The 26,014-nt window shown below is 40.6% G+C and overlaps 1 long non-coding RNA gene across 1 annotated transcript in view; it reads left to right on the top strand.

Annotated features, from left to right (window-relative positions):
* Positions 1–26,014, top strand: part of LOC123002228 (uncharacterized) — a 237,538-nt gene that overhangs the window by 23,168 nt on the left and 188,356 nt on the right. Inside the window, exons 4-6 of the long non-coding RNA XR_006411918.3 lie at positions 713–1,291; positions 2,392–2,490; positions 16,919–17,038. This is a non-coding gene — a long non-coding RNA (uncharacterized LOC123002228). The remainder of the gene's footprint in view (positions 1–712; positions 1,292–2,391; positions 2,491–16,918; positions 17,039–26,014) is intronic.

Below are 26,014 nucleotides of genomic sequence, written 5' to 3'. Positions count from 1 at the left end.
CGTTGGGCTCCCTGCTCAGTGGGGAGTCTGCTTCTCCCTCTCCTTCCGGCTTAAGCTCTCTCTCACTCTTGCTCTCTAACTCTGTCTCTCTCTCTCAAATAAATAAATGAAGTCTTTTAAAAAACATGAAGTGTAGGTTAAAAATGCAGCCTTATTTTTGAACTACTTCAGAGGAAATGCACATGATAAAGTAATTTTTAAATGAAGACAGTTTTTTATATTCCTTACAATTAATGTTTTAAAAAATAATATTAGAAACATGAGGAAAAAACAGGCACAGCTATTTGTGGTGTATTTCCCCCAGAAAAGATAGTATTCTTTGAGCATAATACTAGGGCAAAACGAGCAAGTTTTATAGTAATTCCAGCTATAATCTTGGTCTTGAGCCTAGGTAAAGGAATTCTGAGAGCTGAAATCAAGTAGCGGCAAATTGGCAAAGAAGACAGGAGCAGTCTTCTAAATTGGTCTCCAATTGGTCAGATGGCGTTAATAAATATTTATTGGGTAGTTATTATGTGCGGAGTGTGTGCTTTGTGCTGAAGCTGGCCATCATTATGCCAATTTGGTAGTATAATAAACTAGCCTTCTAAAATGCCCACAAGAACCAATGTAGGCATTAGAAGGTGATGAAGTTTGATTCTTTCCCCCTGTACTCTCCTTCCACATCTCACAGTCTCCCCAGCCCCGTATCAAGATGTGTTTTTTTCCACAGGAAGCTGATGCTGCTGATTTCGCATCAGGGGCGCAGGATTTTCGTTGTTTCTTTGTTTCATCCAGCCACGAAGATTCTCTGATTCACCCTCGCCGCTCCCAGTTGTTACCAAGAACATGCATTTTGCAAACTAATGAACCAAAATGTGAGGTGCCGAGTGTGGACACGGAACTGAGCTAAAGGAGCTTGTTACAAAAGGATTTATTTTTGGAGAATTGTGTGTCCCTGCTGTTCGAACTTTAAGCAAAAGATACATATCATATAATACTTTCAACTGTTTTTCCAGTGAATTTGTAAAAAAAAAAAATTCAATGAAAGTGAATTCGTCATCACATCTTGAATCTGTTGACCTTGGGAATGGAGCCCAGGTGCATCTCCAGTTTTCAGCCCCACGCTGCCCCCCAACTGAGTTGCAGCTGACTTGAAGAAGAGATAATGTTGGCTATTTAAGCGAACTGCAGAGACACTTGGCACGTTGCACGCACAGCCCTAGCAGGAATCCTAGCTGGCCACTCATCTTCCTCCAGCAGAATCCCAGGCATACGAGGAGCCTGAGAAGAAGCAGAGATTGTTTGAAAGGTGAGGGTGCTGGGCACTGCCTCCATCCAGGAACACCGTGGAAGACAAAAGCAGGACAAGGGAATGCTTGGGTGAACCTGGATGGCTAGATGCCTGGGAACCCTGGACTTTTCCTCCACGTTCCCTCTAGGTGCTATTATTTCCTTACATTTGGAAAGAAATTGTGGCTTTATAGGATTTTGCAAAAAGAGGAAGGGAACAATCACTTTGAATAAGCAAAAGGGCTTTTTCTTTGTTTGTGAGAGGGTTTTGTTCGTTTCCCTTTGGTAACATCCCGGGTCTCTGTCCCAGCTTGTGCTCCAGCAGTATTCAACAGTTACTGATTAGCAGTGCGTCTCGTTGCTCAAGGATTTGGAAAATCTGTTGGCAGACATTAATTCACGGTGAGAGAGGACCCAACTCTGCGTGACTTAGACCAGAGTTTCCTAACACTAGGAGTCTGAAGACCTCTTTATACCATCAGAAAAATCTCCAAGTCGTCGTATAATTTTACCCACGTTTCTAGCGCTAGTTGGTTGAGAAAATAGTTTATACAAGGGCAAAATAACTATAGTTTCAAACACAGTTTTAAATGATTTTGTATTTTATTAATCACAACACCTGCAGACATTTGAAAATAGTCCATATATCAGAAGCCCAAGGCCCATATATAGGAAGACCTATTTTTATTAATTAGGCAGCCTATATTTGGTGAGCAGAGGGATTAAACAGTCCTTTTGCAAAGGACCTAGAATTCCTGAGTGCCCACAATGCATAGATTTGAAACCAGTGACTTAGAAAATGAATGCCCTCAAATAAACAAATGAATGAATAAATAGAAAATGAATAATTGGGGGGGGACCCAAACTTAGACTTATTAGTAGAAGAGAAGGAAGTAGACCTCTTTGCTGAGTCTGGAATTATGATTACTTTGATTGGTAAATGGGAAATTATTTTATGATAATTCGTGTTACTGCTATGAATATCTGTGATGAATTTAGGGGCACTTATTACTTTGGGGTCCACCATCAGTGTTAGCAGAGCAATCAGATGAAATGTCTTTTTTAGAAGTACATTTTGACTATTAAAATGGTGTTTTAAAAGATGCCTTTTCTCTTCAGGGATTCAGGACTGCAGACCAGGCAAACATTCATGGCTTTGAGATGTAACATCGCCAGGATGGACAGGCATGTCCTGAGTGCCCTGAGCGAGGACAGAAGGTAACTTGCCTCCTACTGTACAACCTCTGATGTTGATGGGATGACAACCACCCATAAGGTGAAGGAAACACCCATTTAAGGAGGGATGTTGGCTCCCAGCAGAGCTGGACTACAGCTGACAGCAGCCTTATGACTGCTTCTTTTTTCTAACTCCCCGTTCAACTCTGAACCACGAATCCTCACCTAGGATCTCTGGGGGTGATATCGGGGCTTTAAGTGGAATTTTGAGCAAAGGAGAAAGCATGACCTGAATCTGATTTTGGTTCAGCCCCTCTCTTCTCTTTGAAGCCCCCAAAGTCACTGCGCCCACAATGGACAATGGCAAGGGAAGAAAGGCACCTTTTTTTTTTCTTTCAGTGAGCTTGTGCCTAAAACTGCAATGCAGAGCTTTCTAGGCAACTGGATAAGAATCCACAGCTTAGACCCAAGTGCACAGGGAGAGCTTATCCGTCCCCTAATTCCATACCCCACTTTCAAATTTTTACCACCCTTATAGAATCTGTATTAGGAATATGACGCCAGGGTTTAGAACATCCAAGTGTGTGTGAGACAGAAAATAAGAAAAGGACACCAGAACCCAAGGCCAGATTCTGCTCCATGAAGGCAAGGGAAACAGAATAACACCCATGGATTTGACCCTCTAACACACAGGGTAAAACACGCACTACAGTGCTAGAATCTGAGCCTCTCGGATTAGCAACATCTGCTTTGGGGAAGGCCCTGGAAAATAGGTGGGAGGAAAGCAGAGATCTTCTCTTTTCTCTATGGTACCTTCTCATTCTAGAAGGCCCTTTTCCACTTACGAATTCTACCTTGGAGGATATGTAGCTTTGGAAATCTTCACACAATGAAATTTTTTTGGCAGATGAAATTCTGCTCACAACCTTGGTGGTACAAGAAGCTGCATGGAAACTGTCTTTGACTTCCTGAAGCAGAATAGTAAACAGGCTCATGCTGGCATTTGATGAGTTAAGTGAACTGGAATGTGAAGTCTGACAAATTTGTTAATGGAATTTTCTTTAACCAAGAGGATCAACAAAATCCATAGGAAGTAAATCTTTGTTTCATCTCCTACTGCTGTTATTGACAGAATTATGGAGACTTTTTTTGCAGAAAGTCATTGAATTGCCTGATTTTATAAAAAGTGGATAAAAACAGTATCTAATGCCGAGGAGGTAAAAATGTTCTAGAACAGTGCTGCCCAATGTTCTGCAATGTCCAATATGGTAGCCAGCAGCCACATATGGCTACTGAGCATTTGAACCGTGGCAGTATGACTAAGAAATTGAATGTTTAATCTTATTTAACTTTAAATAATTTGATTTCAAATAACCATGCATGTCCGGGGACTACCATATTGGAAAACACAGTAATAGAACTCATGGGTGCTATATTTTTATTAAATATATCATAGGCATAAAAGAATATATAGTATAATTTAAATAATAATCAAATAATCCGTGTACCCTTCAACCCTTCTTAAGAAAGAGAATATTAGCCAAACCTCTGAAGTTCCCCAGGTGCCCCTGCCTAACCCTTTTGTACCCCACTCCACCCCCCCCCCACCCGAGGTAACTACTATCCTGAATTTTGCGTTCATCATTCCTTTACTTTGTTGGATGTTTTTACCAGAATCTTTATGCATTTCTAAACAAAATTTTATTTTACTTCACATGTTTTGGGACATTTTATGAACAGAATTATGCTGTGTGCATGCTTTGGTGACTTGCTTTTTTCCTCAATATTGTGTTTAACAGTCACCCATTATTGATGCATATAACTGTATTTTATTTTCACTGCTCCTCTTAATATGCTGACACATTTTATTTAAATGGAAGCACAGATTAGGTATTCTTTTGTGCCCTGCTCCAGTTTATTAATATATTGTAGTTTTTTCATCCATCCTCCAGTCAATGGTAGTAGTGGTGTTTCTATTCTCTTGCTATTACAAACATTCTAAGAATATTTTTCACATGTTTCTAAGGTCAGATAAGAAAGAGTCTAGGGTACAGGCCTGGGAGCCAAACTGTTGGGTGATAAGAATATGCTTATTTTTCTTTACAAGGTGATGTCACATTCTTTTCCAAAGTGGTGGAACCAATTTATATACCTACTAATAGCTCAAGAAGTGTTTGGTTTGCCACATTCTGGCAATAATCATCTTTGTCAGACATTTCAATTTTTGTTCATCTGGTAGGCATAAATGCCATCTCATTGTGTCCTTAATTAGCATCTCCAGATTATTAATGGGATTAGGGATATTTTCATTCATATATATTTTCTTTTGAAATGCCTGCATTTTTTTTTCTTTTTTTTTCATTGATTTGTGGGGCTTTCTTTATATTCTGAATATTAATCCCTTGCCAGTCATATGTACTGCAAATATCTTCTCCCTATTTGTGGCCATCTTTTACCTTTTATGGTCTATTAATTGAATAGAAATTCTTAATTATAATGTACTTAAATTTAGCATGTATTTCCTTTGCTTGGGTATTTGTCATCTTCTTAAAGAAATCCTCCCCACTGAGAGTTGTAATGCTTTTCTCCTGTATTTTCTTCTTCAAGTTTAAGTTTTCTGTTTGCCTTTGAGTCTTGTATCCACCTGCAATTGATTTTATTTATGATAGAAAATGGAGATACAAGTTCATTTCTTTCCATAGGGATAACTATTCATTCCAGTGTTTGTTATTGAAGAGATGGGTTATTTACTCACTGATCTCCCATGCCAACTCTTGTTTATGTACGCCAATTCTAGGCCCTCTCTTTTCATGTATCTTTCATCTCTTTTCATTTTTTTTCATGTATCTTTTCATCTCTTTCACGTATGCGTGGGCACAATTTCAGCCCTTCCCTTTTGTGCTATTAGTCTGTTTCTCTAACCCTGAGATAATACCACTATCTCTTAAGTACCGTAATGTTGAAAGAAAGGAGCCAGACACACAAAAAATAACTAATCTGTGCTTCTATTTACATAAAACACAAAACAGAATGAAGCATGCAGAAGAGCAAGAGATGAAGCCGAAGAGGTATTAGGTGGGACAGATCATGGAGTGAGATGGAAGCCATTAGAAGGTTTTCAGCTGAGGAGTGCCATGACCCACCTTATGCCATCAGAGGATCACTCTGGAACGTAATTGAGAATAGGCTTTTGTGAGGCAAGAGCGGAAGCAGGGATACCAGTTATAAAGCCAGTGCAACAGTCCAGGTGAGAGAAGATGGCAGATGGGACTGGAGTGGTGGCAGCAGAGGTAGTGACATGCAGTCAGATTGCAGGTATATTGTGATATCAGGTTGATCGTATTTGCTGGTGAACCCATTGTGAGGTGCAGGAGAAGGGAGGCATCAAAAGAAGAGAAGAGGTATCAAGAGTGACACATTGAGAGTTTTGACTGAGGAGCTGTAAGGATGGATTATGTAGTATACAGCACGGATGTAATGTATATAAACCTATATGACATATATGTAAGTTACCCATACATACCTAGTGCACAGTACAGGTTTGCAACATGGTATGTATATGTCTTTAAGAAATAGTCCCTCTCTCTCCTTCATGGCGTATATATCAAGTTCAGCTTTAATATCCTGTAGTTCCTTAATGTTAGAGTTATCGTTGTGCGATGTCTATAAGGCTTGATTCCTAGGTAACTGATACGCACCAACAGTGATGTCCCTCTTGGCAAATAATGAGTGTTAAACAAGAGTAGCTCTAACCATGTGGCTTCCAAGAGCACAGTTTTTTTCTTTAAGACCAAGTGCTATTTTAGCATGAGCCTAGGGGTGAATGTTTACAGCAGAAAGCTTTGAGATTTCTACATTATCTGGGTATAAATAGAACCTTCGTGGGGCACCTGGGTGGCTCAGATGGTTGGGCGTTCGAACGCCTTCGGCTCAGGTTGTGATCCCAGGGTCCTAGGATCGAGCCCCGTGTCAGGCTCCCTGCTCGGCGGGGAGCCTGCTTCTCCCTCTCCCTCTGCTGTTTCCCCTGCTTGTGCTCTCTCACTCTCTCTGTCAAATAAATAAATAAAACCTTTAAAAATAAATAAATAAATAAATAAATAAATAAATAAATAAATAAAACCTTCGAGCCCCTTGGAAGAAAGCTTAGGTATTTACCGAGATGACAATTATTTTCTGCTGCTGCTGACCAGTGGAATACTTTCCAAATGCTGTTTTATTTCCATCAACCCCTCTAGATGGATGGCTTGATATGACCTTATTGATCATGTGACTTTCAGAGACGACAGACCCCATCACCAACATGACACTCTCTCCCCACACATCTCAGTCTGCAAAGCTAGTACCAGGCACTTGTTTTTCAGGTTAACATTACCAACACCAAATTAATCTGTGTGGTTGCTACAGAAGTTATACTTTGTCCTTTCTTGGGTTTATAATAGATATTTAATCAAAAGATTTGGCCAAGAACAGCACCCCTCTGTGCCACACTACCTTCTTACCTAACTTCAGTCATATCCCTGAGGACTCACACAGTTATGCCCAAATTCTGCTCTCCATCCAGTTGGATTCATTGCCAGTGAAAGGTCAGTAACATTAAGTGTTCTTGACTTGGTGTTCTTTTTAAGATAAACAAGAAAATACAGGGCACCTGGGTGGCTCGGTGGGTTAAGCATCCAACTCTTGATTTCAGCTCAGGTCATGATCTCGGGGTCATGAGATCAAGCCCTGCATCGTCTCTGCGCTGGGTGTGGAGCCTGCTTAAGATTCTCTCTCTCCCTCTACTCCACCCTCCCTCTTTCCCTCTCCTTCTCAAAGAAGAAGGAGAAGGAGAAAAGAAAAGATGAAAAAATACAAGGCACTAACCAGCAGCAAACATTAACTGGCTTAAAGCAACACCCTCCCTTCAGGTAATGCAAAGTATGTAAGAGATGCTTTAATGTGATTTGAAGATCCTTTTCCATCTGCTTCATCAGTCGAGTACAGCAGCTAGTTTTATATTGTCATGACTCCAGCTTTTGAAATTTGTAAAACTCGTGTAAAGATAGACCAAGGTACAAAATAAAAGGTCTTTTCTGTCACCCACACTTTTTTAATGCAGTGATACAGTATGGAGTTCTTACCCATAGAAAGGTAATTGTGCCAGGCACCAGGAAGTATAAAGAGATAATAAACGGCCTCCACCATTAAGGAGTTTACTATCATGGGAAGACAGAGTTAGAAGCCAATCATTTTAGAGCCAGCAAAAGCCCAGCAATGACCTCCAGGGGACAGTTTAGTAGTGAGTAAGTGGGGATCATCATAGTCAGATAATACAAGTTAACATTTATCACATAGTTCTAAGTGTGTTACATGTACCATCTCATTTAATCTTCACCACCACCCTGTGAAGTAGGATATATTTTTTTTATCACCGTCCTACAGACAATTAAATTGAGGTATAGTCACATTAAGTGACTGCCTTGAGTCACACAGGTAGCAAGTGGTACAGCCAGGATCTGGAAGAATCTAGGCAGTCCTGCTGCAGAATCCATGTCACAACCTCCGTGTTGTTCTGCCATTCTGATGTCTCGCTGGGAAAATCGGCTCTACCATTTACTGTAGTTAACAAAGGGCGGGTGAAAAGAGAGAGCTTTTTATTTTGTGTCCTGGTGTGTCTCTGCACCACTTTACAAATTTGGAAAGCAGGAGTCATGATAAGATAAAAATAGCTGCTTCTTCACTAGGCAGGGAACAGTAAAAGGATCTTTAAATCACATTCAGATAGCTCTTTCATACTCCACGTTGGAAGAGGGTTGCCCTTCCGTCTAGCAAATGTGGATTGCACGCTTCAGACTTGAAATGTGTTCTCTTAAAAAGAATGCCTAGATCAAGAACACTTAGGGTTGCTGTCTCTATCGTGGCAGATAGCTGGAGAATGGCAGAATTTGGACTTTAGTGGTATCTAGCTAGCTGCTCTAAGACTTCGTTTGTTTGCCTATAAAAGAGGAATAATAATAATATCTCCCTTAGAGGGTATGTGTGAGGATTAAATTACCTATTAGAGTAAAATGCTGAACTTGATGCCTGGCACATAAAAAAAGACTGCATGGGAACGATGATAGTGATGATGGTGGTGGTGATAGAGATGGTCATAAAACCCCTTTCTGCTGTTGGCATGCTCAATTTTAGAACTTCAAATTTTAGAATGCTTGGCTGAGATGTTCTGCTTTTTAGACTTATGAATATCATCTTTATAATTAGAAACATCCAGTTATCAATGAGCTCTTCTGTGGTCCCTTACTGGCTTTTACATGCCTCGTCTTTGCCATCTCTCTGAGCCATGATGAGAACATTTGAAAGAAAACCTTTACCAATTGCCCTATAACCAGGGTTGATATGAACAAAATTCAGTGAGAAGATTTTTGCTTAGATGAAAGTCCCTCTACCCCTCACTCTGCGCCCCCACCCTGCACTGCTCAAGCATTAGAATTTGCAGAACGTGATTCTGAACATTCTTGTGAATGGATTAGAGCATTCCCAAAGACAAAAGAAAGTGCAATGATGTTGCCTGTAAATAGAATATCTCACCTAATTCATTATACATACTATACGTACATCTACTTCCAACACAAAGCCCACTGTACCCAGGCACACTGAATTTCAGTAAATCATTCCTTGGACAGTCTTCATCTAAATTAATGTAGAATTGTGTTCACTGAGCAAACGCATTCTTTGTGATCACTGATGAGACCTCAAGAAAGGCTTCTTCAAATTCTGGAATGCCTTCCATTCACCATCACAGGAAGTTTACTTTCAGATTTCAGAATGCCAATTGGGAGTTAAAGCACATTTTTAAAAAAAATCTAGAATGTGTAATTAAACCAAATGGTTAGTCCTGCTTGCTATTGTGTGTATATATAAGCATTCTAATTGTATTCAGTTCTATAAAATAGAAACATTTAGTTGATTGTCTTTCCTTTCAGCTTTCCAAAGAAATATTTATGTTGCATCCTTAGATGTGAGAGTGGGCTAAAATATGACTTCTAAATAGGACCAAATTTCATTGACTTGGAAGAAAATTTCACCACTAAGAGAACGTGTATGTGTATATGTGTATGTGTGATGTTGTTTTGCTGTACATTGTAATCACTCTTCAGGCTATTTTGTGGATCTCATGGAATTCATTTACAGTCACACAGTGAAGGAAATCTCTCCAGATCAACATATTAGGATATGTAGTGAAGAGAAGTAACAAAGCTCTAATTTTCGTAATGTAGATTGGGTGATTTTCTCTCTTCCATTCTTCCTTTCTGCACAGGCCTCCCTTCCCCGGCCAGTACACAGCCATTGTTAAAATGTGGAAGAGCTCAAGGGGATGGGCAGCTGGGTTTTCACTCTAAATTGCGAGCTTGCATGCAGAGCCAGCTGCCAATATCAAGTGCTTATCTCCGTCTCATGACTCGTCTTTGACCTCAGTGCGATAAACCATCGGGTGCAGGTCGGATACTGACTTATCCCTGGCTTTGGGGTGTACGGTAAATACCTAGGGCTTAGTGAAGACCAGGAGAGGCCACCAGGGCTTTAATTAGACCCGCGGGTGAAAAGTGGAATCCCACAACATAGATCAGAAATAAAGCCCAAAGACCCATTGAAAACCAGTCTGGAAAAAAAAGAAAAGACATCCTGGATCAGCAATATTAAACCTGGTTCAGTTCAAGAGGGTTTTAAATGATGATCCCTCAGTGACGGTGTAAACACTAAGAGGGAGCTCTGTGTCTGACATTCAGCGCTTAGCACACTTCCTTCTAAGCACCTGATACATCTCTGGAGGAGAAATGAAAAATAACCATGAATATTGAAAGCCCACTTTAGTGCAACATTCTCCACTTTGCCTCTTTGTTTTCCTGCATGCCTACTTGTATCTTCTCTCACTCTTGTTCTCTTTCTCTCTCTCTTATTCTGTCTTGACGGGTGGTCTCTCCTCCCTCATCTATGTGGCAAGAAACATAGCCATCTCATGACTCTACTCTGAAGTTAACAACCTCTCCACAACCCAAACAGAACCAAATTTCATTAGTATGATTTCCAAATAATCTGTGCCCCAACTTCTCACAAAAGTCTTGGAGTCAACTTAAAATAAAAATGTATAGACATGTGAACCTAGGCTAGTAAAAAGGAATTTTTTTAAAGATTTATTTATTTATTTGAGACAGTGTGCAAGAGGGAGGGGAGAAGGGAGAGAGAATCCCAAGCAGACTCCCCATTGAGCATGGAGCCCAATGCAGGGTTCAGTCTCATGACCCATGAGATCATGACCTGAGTTGAAACCAAGAGTTGGATGCGCACCCCAATAAAAAGGAATTTAAATCATGGTTAGGAATCATATAAAGAAAGTGAGACTATAAAGCATAACAGTAATAAAATAGTGAAATGAAATAGTCACCATAACTAGCATGTAAATTTAGCTGGGAGCTTCCTGGAAGTCGAGATAATTAGGGAAACATTATAGATTACAAAAATGTCACCACCTAAGAGAAAAAAATTACCATTTTTTTAAAAAACCAGGTCTCATCATAATGTTGGACACATAGTAGGTGCTCAATAAGCATTTGTCAGATGACTTACGAGAAGTTAAACATTTTCCTGGAGAAAATGTAACATTATATGCATTCAGAAATACACTCACACAAAGATGTGAGTCTGTTTTTCACCCAGCTAGTAATACAAAGGGGGCTGCTTCAACCATGTCTCTGTAGAGAATGCAGATGTCTTTTCTATAAGGATTCTGATTTAACCTGAGAGATAACATTAGATAGTAGTTCAGAGAATGCATTAGTCCTATTTACAACTCCTTTGACTGCATATAACAGAAATGGACTTAAGTGGACCCAAACTTGTATAAGCAAAAAAGCCACCACTTATTAAGATATAATAACATGGATCCCAAAGGCCTTTAGAATGCATTAAAATGAGGAGCTTGGAACACCAACTGTACACTTTCCTTTTCTCATCTCTGTATCATCTTCATTTCTTTCTCTTCTTCTTGAAATTTCTGTATCTCTCTCCTCCTGAGCTTCTCTGCTCTCCAGTCCACATGGTGAAAAACAGGATTGCACTGCCACTCATGGAATTATATTGCCTTCTTTTAAATAGGCAGTCCTGATGGAAACTGGAACTTCAATCCTAATTCCAAAATTTCAGGGAAGGTTCTCTATTTCATACAGTCTAGATCACACATATAAGTCTGGACCATTCAAGTGTGTATAGGAAACCAAGGCCATATCACAGAAAATGGTTGCCAGAGGGACTGCTCTTACCTTTTGGGTGGGAGAGGAGTGAGGTCCTGAAGAAGATTCTACTGCAGCCAAGGTATTATTGAATGCATTGCTATTAGGGGATCTAGCACTTAACACAAAGCTAGAAGTAAGAGATCCTATTATTGGTGGGTAATCTAGAACATCTCTTGCAAGTATAACCCTTCCCAACCATGATTTTGGCTAAAGTTACATATCAGTTCAAAAATAAGCTTTTCCAATGCTTTTGCTTTCAGATGACTATGTGGGAAGTTGAGGCATCTTTTTTTATTTTTATTTATTTTTATTTTTTTAATTTTTTGAGAGAGAGAATGAGTGGGGAGGGGCAGAGGGAGAGGGAGAGAGAGAATCTCAAGCAGACTCCACAATGAGCACAGAATCTGACTTGGGCCTTGATCTCACAACCCTGAGATCACTACCTGAGCTGAAATCAATAGCCAGCCACTCAACCGACTGAGTCACCCAGGTGCCCCAGTTTAAACATCTTTTTGAAAATTAAAGAACATGATTTGTATTTTGACTTAGATAAAAAGTCATCCTACCTTTAATGGAAATGGGCCTCAGATGGACCTGGGCAGAGTCCAGATTTTTCTCAGAAAAGAACTTAAAATCTGCTCAAAGTCCTGCAGAGATCCCATCCCACTCCCCAGATAGGCAGATCATAGGATATAGGAGAGAGAATTTTTACCTTGGAAATTTTACAGGGAAATGTTAGGGTCAACTGCCATGAGTACCATAGCACCATTCTGGTCCTGAGGACTATCTGGGTGACAAGTGAGGGAGAGAAATCACATGATGACATCAGATTTCCAAATATCTTTCCCTTGGACCATTCATGACATAGGTGTTAATCAGCTTATCATGACCAAGAGAGGACAGTGGCCTATGGTGGGGCCAGAATGCAGAGTTCTCAGACAGGAATGAGTCCTCTATCCCCTGTATTAAAACATTCAAAGCTGGTCCATTCTTACCATGGGTAATACAGGATTTGGGGGGAGATCTAGACTTATCTATGTCCCTCTTCCTCTTTTTTCACAGCCAAAACAACTGGATAGAATGGCTAGAACAAAAACCACATTTATGCATTGGGAGAAGAGAAGGCACCCTAATAACTTGCTATTTTGTCCAATTCCTGCCAAATATATGAAATTTCCCAAAATGTTTCACTCTCTGCTTAGGGTAGAGAGTTTCCAATAACATGAGGCACAATAATAAACACAGGCCAGTAGACTCAGGCTGAGATCTAGCAGGCCCTTGGAGGAAGAAATGATTAATAGCATCAGAATGACATCCTTGAGGGGCTGATCTGCCATCTCTGAGACAACAGTATCTAACTTTACAGAACAAACAGCACCACTAGACTGGGACTTGAGCCACCTTAGTGCTTTCTGAAGAAACAGGGAAACGAAAAGAACAGTTTTAGAACCAGAGTAGGAAACGTGCCAGTAAGACAATGGTTGGAGTGCATTTGGCAGGCTTTAGGGAAATGCCAGCTGAATCCAATATGTTCATTACACAATGCAAGCTAAGTCTGAGTGAGTAGAAACCAGCTAAAGCAAATGTAGCTGGAAAGCAGTAATTTAAAAAAAAATCAAGAAATGGTGCGTCTGTGGTTAGAAAATGGTAATAAAAAACCAGTCCAGAAACTTGGGGATGCCTTATGGTTTGTGGAGCAAATAAAAGAGATTGGAATATATAGGGTAGTGGTCCCTCAAGGAGAAGGATCAGTCTGGAAACTTGTTAGAAATGCACATTTTTGGCCTCTCCCCAGTCTTGCTGAATCAGAAACTCTTGGGGTGGGACTCAGAAAGTTGTGAACAATATTCCAGGTGATTCTGATGCATGCCAAAATTTGAGAACCACTGGCATAGGGGAATGGATATTAAAAGGCCTTTATAAACATAGAAAAAAGAAGCGTTATATACTTACCACATATATGGGAGAAGAAAAAAATGTTCAAACAAATGCCCTATGAGCATCTTCCCTAGAGCTGTGTTTTTCAAAAGCCAGGTCATCATACATTATTGGGTCATGAAATATATCTGAGTCCCTGATCAGCATTTAGGAAACGTAAGTAGATTAGAAAAGATCTATTGTACTTAGGGTGTTTTCACCTTAAAATCTTTTTTTCAGTCATCTGTCTCTGTGTATATGTATGGATATGTGTGTGTGTGTGTGTGTGTGTGTGTGATTAGAATGTAAAAATTATTTATTACCTTGTATAGAGATCAGACCATTGCAAAATCCACTTCTCTAAGGCAGCGATTCTTAAATTTTAATGTACATAAGCAGTACCCAGGTGAGTTAAAGATAAATCTCCCAGCCGCAAGCAGAGATTTGGGTACATTAGACCTGAGGTCAGACCCAGGAATCTGCATTTTAACAAGGGCTCCAAGTGATTCTGATTCAGGTGGTCTGCAGATCCACTTTGAATACCATGTGTCTGGGGTACAGATTGTAACTGATATTAATGATAAAAATGTGACAATTCAGATTAAATATTATTGAGCCCAAATTAATGCTAAGCTGAAGACTGTGGAGTTTACAAGGTTGAATTGGACATGGATCCTTCCCTTAAAAATATTTTAAAATTTTTAAGAGATGGTCTTTATTGTTGGGCCTGCCTGGTTTGGAGAGTCTACAAAAAAGAAAAAGGTAAAATATCCCTGGGGATATTATTTGCCATGTCCATCTTGTTAGTAAGATAGAACATATATTGGGCCAATCTAGAGCCTCAGCTAGCCCATCTCATACCTTTGTGAGTTGTAAAAAGAGGCACCCACTCTGGGCAAATGAATTAGGAAAAGACACACCTAAAGACACATCTAGAAATAGTTGCCTCTTCCTCCACACTAATGTAGGCTCAGGCCAGTGCCATAGCTCTGTGGTGTAGATTCTAACGAGGGCCACAGGTTATTCTCTCTCATCCATAGTCTTTGGTACCATACGCCTGCACTACTTCTGGACTGTCGCTAAGACTTAATTTGGTCAATGGGATATCAGCAAACATGATGCAAGCAGAGAGTCAAAAAAGGCCTTATACTTTGGGATTTGTCCTCCTGCTGCTCTCAGTAACCTTTCTTACCATGCAAACAAGCCCAGGGTAGCCAGATGGATGATGGGAGTCTGTTAGGGGAGGGGTCTCAGTCATCCCAGCCATGCCAGCTGAGGCCATCCTAAACCAGCTAGCTCCAGCCCACCCATAAGCTGACTATAGATGAAAAAGCCAGCTAGCCAAGCTCAGTCAAACTTAGAAGAACCACCCAACTGAGCCCAATCCAGATACCCAACCTATAATAACCATGAGCAGGAAAAAAAAAAAAAAGGTTATTGTTTTAGCCACTAAGGTTTGAGCTATGTGGGTATGTACTGAAGGCTAATAAGACACTCAGTAAGCTCTGATCGGAGTTCAGTCCTTACTCAAGCCCCAAAGCCCAGTGATCTGTGGAGGGCACAAGCTGCACCATTACACATGGCAGCCTGAGGTGCAACGTATCTCAAGCCACATTAAGCTGTATAGGCTGCAGGGCAACCACCAGTACGTCTCAGCCTTGTAGAGCGGTTGGATTTGATTGTCTGGCCATACATGAGAGACTGAAGTGACTTGAGAAGAGCCTGGTGGGTTGGGAAATTGGATGGTTTAATGATAAGATCATACCCAGTTAATGCATAGTGGATCGTACAGTATCACAAAAATTCCCAATTGACTGTTGTAATTACAGTAGTCATTGTACACACACAGCCTCTTAGGTCTAAGGATTGCTTTGGGCCATTTTTATTAAGAAAAACATACATATTGAGAAGATGTAATTATTTCTGCTTTTCATTATCAGTCTGGATCTTGTGCAAACCATTCTTAGAATGTGTTCCTTTATAACAGAGTGGCAGAAAACAGCCAGACAAGCTCCAGTAACAAATTCCCCCTACTCTCTACTTCTTATCACACCATCAAATGTAAAGGGGAGAAATTGGAATCTCTCGTCCATATTTTCTTCAATTTGGAAAGTTTTCCCTTTCCTTTTAGATTCTGAAACAGTTTTCTTTCATGATATCAACACATACCTACATTGATCATGGAAAAAGGAAAATCATATGCCTTCATAGTACCCTGTGTACAGAAATGAAGTCCAAGCAGGCTGGTTTCTCATTCTGAAGTGGGAGTGGACAGCTGTTGAATGAAAGATGAATTGGGTATATCGATGATGACAAGACACGGAGATGCTCACAGCACAAGGGCAGCACCTTATATACCTACTGGGGAAAGGAGGAAACCCGGAACAACACTGAGAGCAATCAACAATGCTGGTGTTCTTTAATGAGCCCCATGGATAGGCCATAGCTGGGATGCAGGATCCCTGGGATTACGTGCAACAATTCATGTGTATGAATGTATGTGCTTTTATCTGTGGAGAAGGTTCACTAGCTTCATCAGATTCCTAAAAGGATCTTTACCCTCACTACCTTTCCAAAAAAACTAAGAACCGCTGCAGTAATGGAAACTTAATTTGTAAAAACTTGATTCATCAGAGGATGACTTGGTTTCCTTTTTTTTTCCTTGAGAGCTTTACTGAGGTACAATCGATATACAAAACAGATATACATTTTTACTGTATGCAATTTGATAAGTTTGGCCATATGCGTATACCTATGATACTATCACCACAATCAAGCTAATGGACATACTCATCACCTCTGAAAGTTTCCTTGTTGTCTTTTGTATGTGGGTAGTAAGAACCCTTAACATGAGATCTGTCTTAAGAAATTTTTAAGTGCACAATACCGTGTTGACTATAGGCACCATGTCACAATAGATCTCTAGAACTTATTCATCTTGCACAGCTGAAATTTTATACCTACTGAATAACTCTAGAGGAGCTCTTCTGTTGTTTTTCTTTTGAAACCAGGCCCTGATTGTCCTTTACACAGAAGTACTTTGCCCTCCATATGTAAGGTGGACCTTTCCTTTCCCTTGATTTTATAATGAAATTAAATGTGTGCTCCTATGGGGAGGGAAAAAAAATCTTCCAGTTTATACTTTGAAATCTCTTGGCAAGAAAAGGGTCAGGCAGGGAGGAGTAATTCTCTCCACCAGTCTCCATGCCAATTTCCCTACAGCCTTTTTAAAATTTCTTTTGTGGTCCTTTCATCTATTAGAATTTCTTTTTTTCTGACTCTAGGACACACCTGATGCTCTCTGCCTCTCTCCATGGTCCAAAGGAGTTTGTTCTGGGTCCTGGGCATCCTTTGTGATCCCCTGGTTCACTTCAGCTGGAGCTCTGCTCTCTGCCTTCTTGTATGTGAGTACTTAACAGACTCAGTATATTTGCCTTCCCTTCATATCCCTTAACATACAAACGATGCACCTGATCTAAAGGTCCTCAAATTTGAGGTGTGATGGCACAGAGAATGAATCAGTCCCTTTCTTCATCTGAATCTCTGTGAGTTCAGAACACTGTCTGCTTGTCTCATTTAACCAAACGCACCTAGCAACCATCCATAAAAGAGATGCTATGCAGGATTAGCAAAGGGTTCTTAACTTACCTGCCCCCCCCCCCCAGTATTCTGGGAAAGGATCTGGAAGCAGTAGATGATGAAGGTCTTCATAAATATCTTTCAGAAACAGACTGGCCAGCCAGGGATCCTCAGTAGGGACTGGGAAGTGTTCAACCATCAGTAAACTTGATTGCAGAGCTGAAAGGTGATTTGGGAACATAGGTGACCTATTTAAAGAGTGAAGCTGATTTGTTTATCCATTCTGGAGAAATATCAGATTAAGGTGACGTAGGACCTGTCCATTCTTGAGGGAGGTAGAGAGAAGAGGGATTTATTTATTGGCTTCTATTGGTTGTCATTTTAAAAGCAGCAAAACCACATTACACACACACAAAAAAAATGGAATACGGGATAAGGAAGAAGAACGAACCCTCACTTCCACCCCTGATCTCCCATTCTCGCAGAACCAAAATTAAGATGTTGCTGTGTTTTAATCATGCAACATGATCTACTTTTTCATTGTGTGTGTATGAAACCCAGTTATCTCAACCATTGTTTGTTCTCGGGTGATCCCATTCTGGGGATACCTATAGTAGTTTGTGAGTCTCCCACAGAATTTCAAATTAGCTGGAAACACATGGGAAAACATCTTCCAGTCAATCAAATGGTGCTATGGAGTAAGGCTAACCGGATTACCTTACTTACTAGCTGAGCAGATTGGACCATGGCTTACCATCAATACATATCAGGGTTTTTTTCCTTATAAAATGAAGATAGTAATGATCACTAGCTAAGAGCATTGTTGAAGAGTTAAATAAGACAATCTTTTAAAACACATAGCAGAGAACCCAGAACACAGTAAGTATTCAATAAATGCTGGCTGTTGGCATTAGAAAGAGTCTACCCCTGCATTTGTTGCTTTATGTTTCCCATGTGTTGTTTACATCCCCCAAGCCAGGAGCATAGAGCCTCTCAGTCAGAGAGGAGAAGGAAGATGTAATGGCATTGTGATCTGTGGTTGTCATGGCTAGTTCTTAAACGAGAATAGAGTTCACATATGCTCTCAGCCGTATGTTTGTTCAAGATACCATGTCGGTTGAAGGTGCCCTTGTGAGCCTACTCAGCACTACTGTGGTTTTCTATCACCATCAATCAGGGAAACACATGTTAATTAAGTGCTTTACTGTTTTTGCACATGATTTATTAGGTCTCTTTTCATTAATGTGCTTGATCAAAAAGAAAAGTAATTAAGTGGGGAACAGTGGCAGCAATACATACTCGTCATCAATTATTAAAAATAAAAGTTCTTACAATGAGAGCCTGATCATTCATCCTTAAGCTATCTGGGGTTCTCAGCGGATGGCAAACCATCTGAACTATTACTATCTCTAATTCTTAGATTCACTGTTATTTTTGTAAGAGTACTAAGGGAAAATGTATTTTGATATTTACAATCAAAATACCCGCAGCTGGCAGAGGAAAACTGGCAGTATACAATCTTCTTGTTATCCCTTAACCATAGAAAGTCAATAAAACTCCTCTCCAGGCAAAAAACCTGTGATTTGTCCTTTAAATATCAATAATGTGACTTTGTAAGCTAGGCTTCTCAGAAAATACTGACTGCACAATTGTAAGGGTGAAAAACATATTTTAAGGGGGAGGGAATCACCATTATCGCTTTCTTTTTTTTATTTTAATGTTTTTTTATTATGTTAGTCACCATACAGTACATCCCTGGTTTCTGATGTAAAGTTCGATGATTCATTAGTTGCGTATAACACCCAGTGCACCATGCAATATGTGCCCTCCTTACTACCCATCACCAGCCTATCCCATTCCCCCACCCCCCTCCCCTCTGAAGCCCTCAGTTTGTTTCTCAGAGTCCATAGTCTCTCATGCTTCATTCCTCCTTCTGATTATCCCCCCTTTCTTTATCCCTTTCTTCCCCTACAGATGTTCCTAGTTCTTATGTTCCATAGATGAGAGAAATCATATGATAATTGTCTTTCTCTGCTTGACTTATTTCACTTAGCATTATCTCCTCCAGTGCCGTCCATGTTGCAGCAAATGTTGAGAACTCATTCTTTCTGATAGCTGAGTAATATTCCATTGTATATATGGACCACAACTTCTTAATCCATTCATCTGTTGAAGGGCATCTCGGTTCCTTCCACGATTTGGCTATTATTGACAATGCTGCTAGGAACATTGGGGTGCATATGGCCCTTCTCTTCACTACGTCTGTATCTTTGGGGTAAATACCCAGTATTGCAATGGCTGGGTCATAGGGTAGCTCAATTTTTAACTTTTTAAGGGACCTCCACACTGTTTTCCAGAGTGGCTGTACCAACTTGCATTCCCACCAACAATGTAGGAGGGATCCCCTTTCTCCACATCCTGTCCAGCAATTGTTGTTTCTTGCCTTATCAATTTTTGCCATTCTAACTGGCGTAAGGTGGTATCTTAGTGTGGTTTTTATTTGAATTTCCCTGATGGCTAATGATTTTGAACAGTTTTTCATGTGTCTGTTAGCCACTTGTATGTCATTATTGGAAAAGTGTCTGTTCATATCTTGTGCCCATTTTGTGATTTGTTTATTTGTTTCTCACGTATTGAGTTTGAGAAGTTCTTTGTAGATCTTGGATACCAGTCTTTTATCTGTAGTGTCATTTGCAAATATCTTCTCCCATTCCGTGGACTGCCTCTTAGTTTTTCTGACTCTTTCCTTGGCTGTGCAGAAGCTTTTTATCTTGACGAAGTCCCACGAGTTCATTTTATCTTTTGTTTCTCTTGCCTTTGGAGATGTGTCATGAAAAAGGTTGCTGTGGCTGATGTCGTAGAGGTTGCTGCCTATGTTCTCCTCTAGGATTTTGATGGATTCCTGTCTCACATCAAGGTCTTTCATCCATTTGGAGTTTATTTTTGTGTATGGTGTGAGAGAGTGGTCAAGTTTCATTCTTTTGCATGTAGCTGTCCAGTTTTCCCAGCACTATTTACTGAAGAGACTGTCTTTTTTCCACTGGATGTTTTTTCCTGCTTTATCAAAGATTAGTTGCCCAAAGAGCCGAGGGTCCATTTCTGGGTTCTCTATTCTGTTCCATTGGTCTATGTGTCTGTTTTTGTGCCAGTACCATGCTGTCTTTGTGATCACAGCTTTGTAGTACAGCTCGAAATCCGGCATTGTGATGCCCCCAGCTTTGTTTTTCCTTTTCAGCAGTTCCTTGGCGATTCAGGGCCTTTTCTGGTTCCATACAAATTTAAGGACTATTTGTTCCAGTTCTTTGAAAAATGTCATCAGTATTTTGATCGGGATAGCATTGAAAGTGTAGATTGCTCTGGGTAGCATGGACATTTTAACTATGTTAATTCTTCTGATCCATGAGCATGGAATATCTTTCCATCTTTTTCTGTCTTCCTCAATGTCTTTCAAGAGTGATTTATAGTTTCTAGAATATAGATCCTTTACGTCTCTGGTTACGTAAATTCCAAGGTAACGTATGGTTTTTGGTGCTATTGTCAATGGGATGGATTCCCTAATTTCTCTTTCTTCAGTCTCGTTATTCGTGTATAGAAATGCAACTGATTTCTGAGCATTGATTTTGTATCCCGCCACATTACTGAATTGCTCTATAACTTCTAATAGTTTGGGAGTGGATTCTTTCGGTTTTCCATATAGAGTATCATGTCGTCTGCGAAGAGAGACGGTTTGACTTCTTCTCTGCCAATTTGGATACCTTTTATCCCTTTTTGTTGTCTGATTGCTGTTGCAAGGACTTCTAGTACTATGTTGAATAATAGTGGCGAGAGTGGGCATCCTTGTCGTGTTCCTGATCTTAAGGGAAAGGCTTCCAGCTTTTCCCCATTGAGAATGATATTTGCTGTAGGCTTTTCATAGATGGTTTTTATGAGATTGAAGAATGTACCCTCTATCCCTACACTCTGAAGGGTTTTAATCAGGAAAGGATGCTGTATTTTGTCAAATGCTTTTTCGGCATCAATTGAGAGGATCATATGGTTCCTGAGTCTTTTCTTCTTGATATGATGTATCATGCTGATCGATTTGCGAATGTTGAACCACGCTTGCATCCCAGGGATGAATCCCATTTGATCATGATGGACAATCCTTTTAATGTACTGTTGGATTCTATTAGCCAAGATCTTGTTGAGGATTTTGGCATCCATATTCATTAGGGAACTCTGTCTGTAATTCTCCTTTTTGATGGGGTCTTTGCCTGCTTTGGGGATCAAGGTAATATTGGCCTCATAGAATGAGTTTGGTAGCTTTCCTTCTGTTTCTATTTTTTGAAATAGCTTTAGGAGAATAGGTATTATTTCTTCTTTGAATGTTTGGTAGAATTACCCAGGAAAACCGTCCGGGCCTGGAGTTTTGTTATTTGGAAGGTTGTTTATCACTGACTCAATCTCTTCATAATTAATTGGCCTGTTTAAAAAATCAATTTCTTCCTGTTTCAGTCTTGGTAGATTATAGGTTTCCAGGAAGGCCTCCATCTCTTCCAGATTGCTTAATTTACTGGCATATAGCTGTTGATAAAAGTTTCTAATAATCCTTCCAATTTCATTGGTGTTGGTCGTGACCTCTCCTTTTTCATTCATAATTTTATTAATTTGGGTCTTTTCTCTATTCTTTTGGATAAGTCTTGCCAGCGGTTTGTCAATTTTATTGATTCTCTCAAAGAACCAGCTTCTAGTTCTGTTGATCTGCTCTACTGTACTTCTGGTTTCTAATTCATTGATTTCTGCTCTAATCTTGGTCAACTGCTTCCTCGTGTGTGGATTAGGCTTGCCCCTCTGTTGCTGTTCCAGCTTCTTGAGGTGAGAATATAAAAACTGCATTTTAGATTTTTCTATTCTTTTGAGTGAGACTTGGATGGCTATGTATTTCCCCCTTAGGACTGCCTTTGAAGTATCCCATAGGTTTTGGACCGTTGTGTTTTCATTCTCGTTGGTCTCCATAAATTGTTTAAATTGATTTTTGATTTCCAGATTTATCGAGTCATTCCTGAGCAGGATGGTTCTTAGTCTAAAAGTGTTTGAGTTTCTTCCAAATTTTTCCTTGTGGTTGAGTTCCAATTTCAGAGCGTTGTGGTCTGAGAATATGCAGGGAATAATTTCAGTCTTTTGGTATCAGTTGAGACCTGTTTTGTGTCCCAGAACATGGTCTATTCTTGAGAATGTTCCATGGGCATTAGAATAGAATGAGTATTCTTTGATTCTGGGGTGTAGTGTTCTATATATATCTATGAGGTCCAACTCATCGAGTATGGCATTCAAAGCTCTTGTTTCTTTGCTGATTTCTTGCTTACGTGATCTGTCTATTGCTGATAGTGGAGTGTTGAGGTCTCCTACTATTAGTGTATTTTTATCTATATGTCTCTTTATTGTGGTTAAGAGGTGGCTTGTGTATCTTGCTGCTCCCCTGTTGGGGGCATAGTTATTTATAATTGTCATATCCACTTGTTGGATACATCCTTTAAGAATAATATAGTGCCCTTCTGTGTCTCTAACTGTAGTCTTTAGTTTAAAATCCAATCTGTCTGATATGAGAATTGCTACCCCCGCTTTCTTTTGTTGTCCATTTGCGTAAAAGATGGTATTCCATCCCTTTACTTTCAGTCTGAATGTATCTTTAGGTTCAAAATGAGTCTCTTGTAGACAGCAAATGGATGGGTCATGTCTTTTTATCCAATCTGCAACCCTGTGGAGTTTTATGGGAGCATTTAGGCCATTTACATTGAGACTGATTATTGAGAGATATGATTTTAATGATGCCATGTTGCCAGTAAAGTTTTTGTTTCTATAGTTTGTGACTTTCTGTTCTGTATCACTCTTGGGGCCTTTTTACCTTTATACAACCCCCCTTAATATCTCCTGTAGGGCTGGTTTCGGGGTTACGAAATTGGCTAGTGACTGTCGATTCTGAAATGTCTTTATTTCTCCATCAATTCTGAATGACAGCCTTGCTGGATAAAGGATCCTTGGCTGCATGTTTTTCTCTGAAAGAGCTTTAGAAATGCCCCCCCCAACCCTTTCTCTCATTCCAGGTCTGTGTAGACAGGTCTGACGTAATTCTGATGCCTTTGCCTTGGTACGTGAGAAATTTCATTGCCCTGGCCGCTTTTAATACTGTATCCTTGGATCTAATATTTGCAAATTGCGCTATGACGTGACGTGGTGTAGGTTTGTCGTGGTTGAGCTTGGGAGGTGTCCTCTCTGCTTCTTGGACACGAATGTTTGTTTCCCTTGCTAGATTAGGGAAGTTTTCAGCTACAATTTGTTCAAATATCTCTTCTAGACCTCTGTTTTTCTCCACCCCCTCGGGGATGCCGATGATTCTGACATTGGAACGTTTCATTGAGTCAGTAATCTCCTGTAACCTACATTCCTGAGCGTGGATTTTTTTGAGTCCAGATTCTATTTTAGCTTTCACTTCTACTAACCCATCCTCCAATTTGCTGATACGTTCTTCTGCCTCATTCACTCTGGCCGTCAGAGCCTCTAGTTTTGACTGCATTTGGCTCATAGAATTTTTTTTTTGAAGATTTATTTATTTATTAGACAGAGACAGCCAGCGAGAGAGGGAACACAAGCAGGGGGAGTGGGAGAGGAAGAAGCAGGCTCCTAGCAGAGGAGCCTGATGTGGGGCTCGATCCCATAACGCCAGGATCACGCCCTGAGCCGAAGGCAGACACTTAACCGCTGTGCCACCCAGGCGCCCCAAGCTCATAGAATTTTTAATTTCTGCCAGATTCCCTCTCATTTCCGCCCTTAGAGATTCTATATTCTCATTAACATTTTCATTAATACTTTTTTCAAGTCTACACATCATCTTGACCATTGTTACTCTGAATTCCATTTCCTATAATTTGGTTATATCCATATCCATTAGTTCTGTGGCAGAGGCCACAGACTCATTGTCTTTTCTTTGCTGGGGGGGATTTCTCCTTCTCGTCATTCTGATGAGGAGAGGTTGCGGGGTTGTCCAGAGCCCAAATTATTGACCGGGACCCAGGCCGTGCGCCCTTGTTTTATAGGGATCTTAGGGATGTGGACTTCTTGATTTTTCAGCCTGCCTTCTGGGGGAGGGGCCTGCCGCACCAATACTCAGGCAACCCTATTTGGGTAGAGTCTCCGTGTCCCCTGCGAGGAGGGATGGGGATGGGCACACTGTGAGCCGGTATTTCCAGGCTTCTGTTCTCTGGCGGCTCCCTGGTGGTTTGCTGTGCCTCCTCTGAGAGTCAGAGCAACAGTGGCCGAATCTCAGCCTCTGTCTCAGAACAGAGGGATCGCGGACCGTTCTCCACTGATGTTCTGGCCACTTTAACTCTCTTTCTGTTGGTGCTGCTCAACCCTGCAGCGTCCCGGGATATGCGCCCCACACCCGGCATCCCAGTCCTCACTTCCAGGGCCAGCACGTGTCTGTCCTTTGTGTTTCTAACACCGCCAGCCACCCCTGCAGGCTCCGAAGCTCCGGCCCTCAGTCTGGTCGCGCGCTCCCCGGCTCATGGTCTCAGTCTGTTCTCTCGCGGGTGCCGGTCCGCGAGTCCGCCCGCTCCCCCGTGCAGGTGGCTACCGCTTTCCAGCGCCCAAACACCGCGGCTCCCTCCCCCTTCCATTTATCTTCCGATATTTGTGCGCGGTTTCATGGCTCCCCGCTTCGTCCGTCAATACTCAGCGCTGGAGATGTTCATTTGTAGAGATCCAGATGTATCTTCCTGCGTCTCGGGCTGATTCCGTGGATGTTCAGGCTGGTCTGGTACCTATCCAGCTCGACTCAGGGGACCGGCTGAAAAAGGGGTCCCCTACTCCTCCGCCATCTTAACTCACGAAGTTCACCATTATCGCTTTCTTGAGAAACTTGTTTTCTAATGCAAGGATTCATACCAAGTTGGAAGGCCTCCTGGAGGTCATTTTGTGTATTCCTCATTTGTTCTAGGCAGGGTTGTAAACAAAACCTAGAATTTGTTCTAGCCTTTTCAGTAAAAGCACCCAATGGGAAAACTTATTCAGGTGTTATGATTAATCCTGCTGTCCTGATGAATCTATAAAATGAAGGTGATCATCTCCTACCCTCAGAGATATTTAAGGTGCGATGGGTTCTCAGTATCTTCAAGCCAATGAATTTTAATTCTTGAAGTCATTTAAAGACATTTAGACAGTCATCATAAATTATGTTTGTAATAAGGTAGGGTATAAATATACAAATAAATTAGATGCCACTGTTGGGGAATATTCAGGTATAACAAAAATTCAGCCTTAGAATATGTAATAAGAATAATGTATCTGACTGTAAAGATGAAGCTAATTTTCTGCTTTGCAGTTTTTTACTATCTTTCATTTTAGAATATTTTTAGGCTTCAATATTCCATCTTGTATCAGAAAAATTTTATATTTGAAGGTCCTTATAAAAATTGGGCCATATGCAAACTAGAACAGGAGACCTGCTAAATGGGAAATTAAAAATTTGACTTAACAATAAAAATAATAGTTAATTTGGGGCACCTGGGTTGCTCAGTTTGTTAAACATCTGGCTCTTGATTTCGGCTCAGGTCATGATCTCAGGGTCTTGGGATCAAGCCCCACACAGGGCTCTGTGCTCAGAGGAGAGTCTGCTTAGGATTCTCTCTCTTCCTCTCCCTCTGCCTCTCCCCACCCCATTCGTGCACACACGCTCTCTCTCTTTAAAATAAATAAATAAATAAATAAATAAATAAATAAATAAATAAGTCTTTTTCTAATGCAAGGATTCATACCAAGTTGAA

This window comes from Ursus arctos, chromosome X (assembly GCF_023065955.2).
Source record: "Ursus arctos isolate Adak ecotype North America chromosome X, UrsArc2.0, whole genome shotgun sequence".
Classification (NCBI taxonomy): domain Eukaryota; kingdom Metazoa; phylum Chordata; class Mammalia; order Carnivora; family Ursidae; genus Ursus; species Ursus arctos.
The sequence above is the reverse complement of the archived record's forward strand: the minus strand, read 5'-3'. Positions and strand labels throughout refer to the sequence as shown.